This window comes from Monopterus albus, unplaced genomic scaffold (assembly GCF_001952655.1).
Source record: "Monopterus albus unplaced genomic scaffold, M_albus_1.0 scaffold38.1, whole genome shotgun sequence".
In the NCBI taxonomy this organism is placed as follows: Eukaryota; Metazoa; Chordata; class Actinopteri; order Synbranchiformes; family Synbranchidae; genus Monopterus; species Monopterus albus.
In genome coordinates, this window is record NW_018127918.1 from 4,694,436 (window position 1) to 4,703,601 (window position 9,166).

A 9,166-nucleotide genomic window follows, 5' to 3' on the forward strand; every position below is an offset into this window, starting at 1 on the left:
CAGCACAGTTCTCTTTACATATATTTGTGTAATTATTGGCCATTGGTCAGTAGGGCCATGGTCAAGATGATTCGCAGCTTCTTTCCCACAGTGTTGGGACCGCATTTTCAGTGAATGACTTCCTTTTCCACAGAGCATCTTTATTTCTTCTGGATGACAGTTTTTGTTGACAGTAAACAGAGAGAGTTTGTCTGAGGCTCTTCACATCTGCCAGTTTAAGAAAGTGGTGCTCTGTTTGCATGGTGAGAGCTGAGCCAGTTTCTTGATTTAAATCTTAAACTAATCCAGGGGATTTCATGAATTCTGACCAGACGGCACACAATTTCTAAATGAATTCTGGAGACTGGTATCAGCTGCAAACAACTGTCTACAGTAATTATATTAGCATTTAAAAATGTTGATGTTAAAATGTGTGCAAGGCATTTGAAAATTTTTTTTGAAAGGTCTCGTTACTGCCAGCTAAACAGTGCTGTCTTCTTTTAGCGCAGCTTCAGAGGCAGAAAAAAGTGAAGAAGCAGAGAAAAAACATAAGCAAGGAGAGGGTAAGTGGGGACACAAGTGTTAGGTAACATAGAACCAGAGGGTGGGTTGGAGTGCAGGGGCCAAACAGTTGAGGACAAGAATCTGAAGATGATACTGTTACTAAAATGAAAACCACCTGCAGATGGGGCAACAGAATCTTCCCTGCAGCCTGGGACTGATCACATTGTCCTTGTGGAGGGGTGGTGGTGGTGGTGTGTGTCGGGGGGTTCACAGAATCAGCTGCAAATTATACTCTGACAACTTGTATCCAAATAAAACTCCCATATAGTAACAGTTCACACACACAAAATGCAGGCACGCACGCTATGCTATTATTATTTTTTTGTTCATTTCTTTCAATGCCCCTTAAGGTTTTCTGTACCCACAGTTCACTTGTTTCCAATTAAGAACAGTCAGAAATGCTCCCCCCTTCAATATCTCATTGCACAGCAGTTAAAATTGCCCTTGGAAAACAATCACATCAGAGGGTGACAGGCCTTTAGAATTAACCAGAACTGAACAATGCTGGCATGTTCAGCAGTGTGACAGATGGACAGAATAAAAGAAAGAACAAGAAGAGCCACAAGTCATATGAAGGGGCTTGTAAAAATCACAGCCACCTGCCCGTGTTTACTGGGCTGCAATGAAAAATATGGCTGCTTGGTAGAGCTTATGGTACTTAGTGAAGGGTTTCATATTATTCAAACCAATAAACATAATACACAGTGAAATATTATTGCATTATTCTCTTAGTGTGAACCAGAAGTTCTGTGCTCTGTGTCAAGACTTTCTTTTATGGTCACACCTGGAGCACACTGTGAGACAGTCTTCAAAGTGGTTTCAGCACAGTGGATGTAATGGCAAACAAATGCAAACGCCTGTCAGGCTTCCTCTCACACCTCCAACCACACATGGCACCCATATTTCCCTTCACACACACACTCAGGCACACATAGAACAAGTGCTTAGCATAGCACAATAAACTTGTAACTATCAAAGTCCTAATTCTTTCCTGTCTTTGTTGTAAAACCCACTCCAGCCCTTTCTGATGTTCAGGAAACTAACCAGTTGGAGGCCAGGTGAATGAATGTGTGCTTGTGTGTCTGTATTTGCTCAACTTTAGATGTGATTAGAGGCCAAACTAGTTGCTTGGGAATGTGTCAAAGCATAGATCAACTCTCAGCACCTAGGAAAGGAGGAAAGGGAGATTTTGGGTTTGTGTCAGCGTCAGAGTCTGATTCCAAAAGTTAATAAAAGACAACTGAATTTGTATTTGATTTGATTAAAATTGATACATTTCTTTTGTGAATCCTGTTATAAGATATTTTTTTTCCTGGAGGCTGGTCAGTAACAAAAACAAATTGTGAATGACCTCACAAAAGCAGCTTAATCTACTGACTCTGTCAACACTGATCCAGTTGCTGCTGAGATTATTCATTGCATGGTGATGCTATCCCTTCAATAATGTTAGCCACTATCATTCATAGAGCCAGAACAGATTCTTTCTTTTTGGCATGATTCACCTCCCATCTGCATAGACTTTATGAGTTTTCCAGCACTCAAGATCTTTTGTCTTATAAATGAGCATTGACATGTCTTGATATAAAGCTGAGAGCAAAATATCTGACTTAATATATCCATCAAGTCAAAGAATTTCATCACAGCTTAAGAAAGCATTGCTCACAAAAGCAGAATAAGTATAAGTGTTTTTTCATTTGTTATTGTTTACATATTTTACTGAAGTTGTGACAAGGGTAGCATTTTGTTGCTGTGGTGAACAGGAAGAAACCACTCACATGTATACGGTGACATAACGTCACCACTTCCCTCCACTGTGGATTTATGACCAATGCTGCAACCAGTCACCAGGGGACGTGTCATGGTGGCTTTACTTATGGAAAATCTTAGCCTGTTCATTGTTTTTAGAGTCAATGGAAGAAACGAACAGAAAATGTGATGAGAGTTTGTGTGTGTGTAAGCATGTTTTCATAGCCTTTTCTAATGGTTCTCTGAAAAATGGCCCATATGCCATCTAAATCTTTCTGTGCTCTGTTTGCTTATGTGGCCAGTGGAAGTCACATTTAATAAATACACGATAAAGTGTAAGATGGGAGGGATTCTGACAGGGTCTTCATTTTTTCTTTTTGTATTAAAGGAACTAATTGTTGGGTTGTGCTGACTTTCAGGACTGTTGTGACCACAAATTCTGTAATGACTTCAAGTCTGGGCTGACTTGGGGCAAGTTTCCAACACATATGTGTGAGCTTGACAGAGGATAAACATTTATGGCTATGTTAGCTTGTCATTACACCCAACTGATTAATAGTCAGTGAGGAAGAAGTCATCATTTAGACTTCCACAAATGGGTGTAATTAAGTGTGAGGATGAAATAAAACAAGATTTTTCTTTACTGAGCTTTCTAGAGTTTTGTCCCATATAAAATCGCCTTGTTCTACTCCTACAGTATAACTGCACACACTTGGACATCATAAGTACACACAAACACACGCTTCTTCAAATTGTCATATGTAATCTTGATCTAACTCTGTTTATTATTCTGTACAAGTAACTTCCACCCTCTCCATGGAAACATTCACTATCCCTGGCAATTTGCTGTCTAATCCATAGTCAGATTGTACTAAAATAGCACTGTGTATGGTGATTACAGAGCTCAGAGATCAGTGGTCACTGTGATGTGGGCAGCCAGTGGGTATCCTAAGCGGTGCAGCAGATTTTCTGGTTGCGCACACACCACCTTGCTTTTCCATTTAGGGCTATCTATGTATGCAGAGAGTGATGGGAAACACAGCCACCGCTCAGTCCCCATGTAAACCTTGGTCACAACTGCCTTTAAGGTGTGGGTATGGTAGTGTGTACATTTTTGGTGTGTTTGAGTGCGAGTATATAAAAGCTGTAGTAGTTCAATAATAATCGCCTAATGCATGGAAAATTTGGGAATGAAACAGTGGCTGGCTGAAAGAGACAGGGGTGTGACGCCCCCCTTGCAACCGCAATATTCCCAAATCCCTGTACCCCACACACTTCACCAACATGAAACAGACTCTGCAAGGCACAGGGATGTTTCAGAAGAAAGTACTAAGTCCTGCCTCTGAAGTAAGTTCAGAAAGTAAAGCCACAGTTAGGTTAAGAGAGGGCAGGAGCTATGGAGAGAGAAATGCTGTGATAGTTGTGTCACAAAGTAAGTATTATAGATCTCTCTCTCTCACACACAAACATACACACAAAGAAGAAGAAACCTGGAGAAGCTGAGAAGCATACATTCAACAAAATGAATAGTTCTAACCTATAGTTGCAAAAAATATATTTTTGAGCTTTTACACTCCAAGTTGGAAAGCTCAGTGCTTTGTGTTGTGGCCTGCTTGTTCATTAACTTGTTGAGGCATGCATGCTAAAAACAACCAAATATTCAATAAAAAGTAATATGCCTGAAAAGCGGAGAATACCTCCCTTGTGGTAGGTAATCACTGGTAGCTCATACACTGTATGATACAGTGGTTTTCGTAAAGCCAGAGGCCCCCTTCCAAAAACCACCTCATCACAATGTCGGCTCCAAGTAGCATACCTGCATCTTGAATCGTGCAAAAGTAGTGTTTATGATTTCCTCACCAGTCAAAATGGTTTACAGAGTGCATTTAACAAATGTCATACATGCGTCCAGTTTCTCTTGGTCTGTTTTGAATCAAAGCCATTGGGACTATACAGTTGTCAGTGGAAAATGTTCACAACTTGGCTGGGATCTGTAGTGCTCTTTTTGTCTGTGAAGTGAAGAATAATTGAATAAATATGTCATATAGGGAGGGTGTTTAGATGGCAGACTCTGTAAATATTTGGGTCTTACTTGACTGCCAAACTGCCAGGGGACAAGCCGGTTAAAACCTTACTGTTCACAATATGACATGAGTTTATTGTGGTTTGATATAAGCTTAAAAGCTTTAAGCTTTTATTTCTTTCTGAGTAATAGTCAACATGCACAATAACAGAAAAAAATCATAAACTAAGAAGACAACAATAGTTGGAATAAGTTTAGTTTTGGAAAGAAGCACAACATAAACTCCGGGTCAGAAGAACACACGGATTATCAGTGTCTGACTCCAGCTCTTCAGTGTGGAGTCTAGACTTAACCTTGTTTACTGTGTTTACTATGCACTGTTTGTGTATGTGTGTGTGTGTGTGTGTGTGTGTGTGCCTTTCATAAACCATTTAGTAAAAGGAGACTGTGGATGCTGTGCACTAAACGGGCCGGGACACATGTTGAGGGACACGTGTCTTTATGTTGGTAGAAATGCACTTGATGAAGCAGACGTGTGTAGAGGCTGACCTGCTTTGAATTGAGATGATATAATTACTGAAGTTTGGAGCGGGACCCTACCCAAGTTGTGCCTCTTCCTTTTCCACACTGTTTAACTCAAACCTCCATTCCTCCACTTGCACTTTTCGTTAGACAGATCACCCACTGTACCTGTGGTTGCTCACCTCGTTTTATCTGTTTGTTTGCCCCTCTGATGGCTTCCTTTCTTCTTTGTCTCCATGAGGACCCTTACTACCTCTTCCTTATGACTCTCCAGTTCCAGCTTCTTGCCGCTTCTGTTCCGTCTTCCCCAAAACCATCAAGCACACAAGCAACCAAGTAAATACAAGCATTCAATATCCTCGTAGTTCATTAATTCATCCTTAGTGAGGGCAGGTCCCTGCTTGTTCTTAAAAATCTTAGTTTCTCACACAAACTGTTGATGGCTTCAGGAAAAATGAAAGAATAAAAATAAAATATGCTTTCTAACTGGCATCCACTGATCAGTTCTCATGAAAATTTACATTACTCATGTACAGAAGCTGCACAAATTTGTTTTGTTTTTAACTATGGCCTCAACTTAACTTCACCCTTGCTCTCCATCTTTCTCCAAGTCTCTCTATACTTTTGTCACTTTGCCAAACTAGCCCAAACATTCTTATGAACAAATATAAGCTTTACTGGAGACTTTCTGTCCCCTGACCCTAATCCCTCTACAATCTCAGACAGCCCTTTGTAATGTAAACATAGTGTGACCTGTACTGTGTGTGGCTCTGGTTGGGAGACCAGCATTACCTTGTCTTTCTTCAACAACAGGCAGTTTATTGGAAAAGAAATCCTAAACTCTTCCACAAAACCAAACAATCAAACAAAGTTGAAGCAGTCAGAGAAAACTGGACCGGGCATAAATCACAGTCTACGAAGGACAACAAAAAGTCTCCAGCTTTTGCCCTGGCTCCAGCCACAGACAGCTGTGAGAGTTACAGAGCCGGTCTTGCAGTTTTTCTTGACCATTTTCCAGACTCAAAGTGGCCTTAAGTTCCTGCTCTGATTCCAAGAAGATAGACAACCTTTTGAGAACACTATCATAAAGCATGGGATATAATTTATCACCTCCTTTTGTGTTAATGTAAGCTTATATCTTCACCTGTAGTAGATAGTTTTGTGCCCTCTGTGTTAAAGTCCTCAGTCAGCTGTTGCTGCTGCTGCTTTTGAAAAATATAATGGGTTTGTAGGTGTGTTATCCTAAACAAGTTTACCATTCATTCTACATCCAACTAATTACGATCCTGCTTGCATTCAAGCAAGGTTGGACAACAATAATTTGAACCACCAGTGTTGATCCATAGATAATGATAATGTCAAGCTAAATGCCTATTTTTAAGAAAAGCCATTCAATCACAATGTTGCACTAAGATCCACTGACGTACAAACTGCCACAGGCAGTTCACATTGGTTATGTGATGTAGTGTGACAAAGCACCGAACAATATGGCATCCGTCGCAGGATGCACTTCTGTTCCAATGGAGTCAAAGGTCAAAACCTCGTTATCATCATAGGACAACACTGCAGTGCAACAATAAACAGGATGCAGCTGATCCAGAAGGTCAGTGTGAAGGATGACTTATGTTCCCCGACACACTTGACCGTCTCATCTTCCTTTTCCTCTGAAGTCTTTGACACACACTTTTCAGTCCGAGCCAAAGATAAGACATCCCCTGACACATGTACCACACACATACTGTATGTACATAAATAAAGAGTAACTGTTGTCACATAAAGCTGCACATTTTCACTTTGGGGGACTGGAGATAAAAGAACAGTAGAAGGGAGTTTTTATGTGTGCTGTTTGTTCTGGGGACATAAATCCGGTCCAGAACATAAACTTCAGCAAAATGCAAAGAAAGAACAGACCCCCCCCCATTACTCTACACACAAACACGCACAGAAATTTGTTATCAATCTGTCATTCACTCTAAATATTGAATCACAGCGATCTGTATGGCACATTAGTGGCACAACAGCATGGCACCACATCTGGCTCACGACACCCACTAAATCTATCCCCATCTCTGCTGCTTTATGGGTGTGGCGAGTAAGTATGCGTGGCGTGCAGAGGTGCAGTCCTTTCTTTCCCACGATGCTGTGCACCAGCAGACCAAGGGTAGGGAAGGAAGCAGAGGGGATGGAATGCTGTGCCAGTGCAGACGCTGGCAAGTAGATGGGCTTAAACAGGAGGTTCTCAGCTTTGGCTACTTCCTGTTTGCTAGACACATGTATTAGAAGCACATTGTGAAGTTGAGATGCCTTTCAGCTGCTATTCACAAATTGCAATGAACCAGTATGAAAGCAGTGAAAGCAAATAGCAGCTGTAGCTGATATGATTTTTCTCCACACTTATGAATTTTGACTAATAATGATGTTTAAGCCTAATTTTTTCCTACACTTCACTAAGAAAAGAATTTGCTATAACCATAGAAAACTATACAGATGATATAGCTCATAATACAATAGGATTTATATTTTTTTAGCAGTGGAACACAATGGAATGGGTTTTTGGAAAGTACTCATTCTAGTTTGCTCTTACTTCCATTCATTCTTCCTCCCAGCCTAAACAATCTCAGTTGACTGAGGCCATCCTGATTTAGTGGATCTGCCTGCTTAGTGCATTTGCTTTGCAACAGTAAAACATTCTGAGGGCAAAGGAGGAAGGGAGGTGTCACAGAGAGGTAAATTAGTGATGAGAGGAAGAGTGTGACAAGAGTGTAGAGGAGGAGGATGCAGTATGCACTTACAGTGTTGATGTGATGTCTAAGTCATGCACAAAAGAGATCAGAATAGTGATGAAGTGAGAAGAAGAAAGGGAGGGAAGAAGGAGATTTGTAAAATATGTCATAATAAAAAGTGTCCTAAGGGAGGGAGTATAGAGTGATAGGAGCCAAAACACCTTGTGGATCATTGATTATACACATTGATGTTTATACCAGCTGCTATAGCTTGGGAAATTATTTCCTCAGAGAAACTCACTGTGGCAAATGTAAGATCTGCATCCTGTGGTTGAGCCCTCTGCAAGAACCAGTGGGATAAACATCATGAACTGAAAATGTGCAAGATGAACCAGGATAACACCTTGTAAGTTATATTCATGAGAGAATATAAGAGGAGTGAGTGCAATATCATCTCACCAACATGAGACAACCTCAGATGGATTGTGACCCCAAACGTTTTTCCATTGTACAAAACCTGGAAGCTCGTCAGAGGAACTGTTTAATCTCCTCCTCTGAAATCATCCTGCATATAAAGACAACAAGAGTAAGGGGCATTGCAGCTGCAATTTAAAACCTGGACTGCTGCTTTCCTGTTTTCATGCTTTACCTCCAGATCACTGCCTGAAAAAAGTTTTGACCCTCATGCTTGAACTTATAAGAAACATTTCTCAGCAAATGTTCCATTAATATTGGGAGGCCTTGTTCAGGAGAAGCTTGCCAAGTGGAAATATGCCAGCCTCTGAAGTTGTTACAGTTCAATCTGCAAAAGACAAGCTTTAACATTTTCTTTCAGCTCTAAGCACATTATGGGGAAAACGTAATTCAAGATAAGGCTGAAGCTCAGAATTAGTGGAAAGCATAGCTGAGTGAAAAGAGCATTTAATGATGGATTTTGGAAAGCACCGAGCTGTATATAGCAGGTGTTTTAGGGGTGAGTAGTCCCCATGACAATATCACAACTCAAAGTTTGGTTACAAACATTTTTGGGTGATTTCACTCTGTGACATTCTGGGTAAGCACAATCACTCTGAGCCAACAATACCAATGCCCCTTTCCTGATCTGTCATCTTTCAGTTTATTTGTCTTACTGCGTCTCCTTAAAATAGCCCCAAAGTGGCAAAATAAAGACAACTTGTCAAATCAATGAAACAGCTAAAAAGGTCGGGAGGAAACCACACATAAAGAACAGGAAAAGTGATGCCAACACCCAATGAAGGAAAGCAGAACTGTTTTTTTCTCTTCTGTTGACAGAAAAAAAACGACTTCTCCCATAGATTTACAGTCAATACATCTTACTCCTATATATCCCGGCCCCTCTTTAGTGACATATTCAGAAATACATAATGTACAGTAGTAGCTTTGAAACAACAGCCAGTCTTTGGGTCGCTGTGTGGTTGCATGGTATGCAGACTAGCCTCAGCTATAATAATAATCTCCCTAAGAATACCTTCAAAATGTATGAGGATTTTTCAAAATACTGTGAATACAAGGTCATAAGGTCACAGGTTTCTTTACCCACATAACTATTTTTGAATGAACCCCTCTTTAAGTGATAGTGATAGTGATA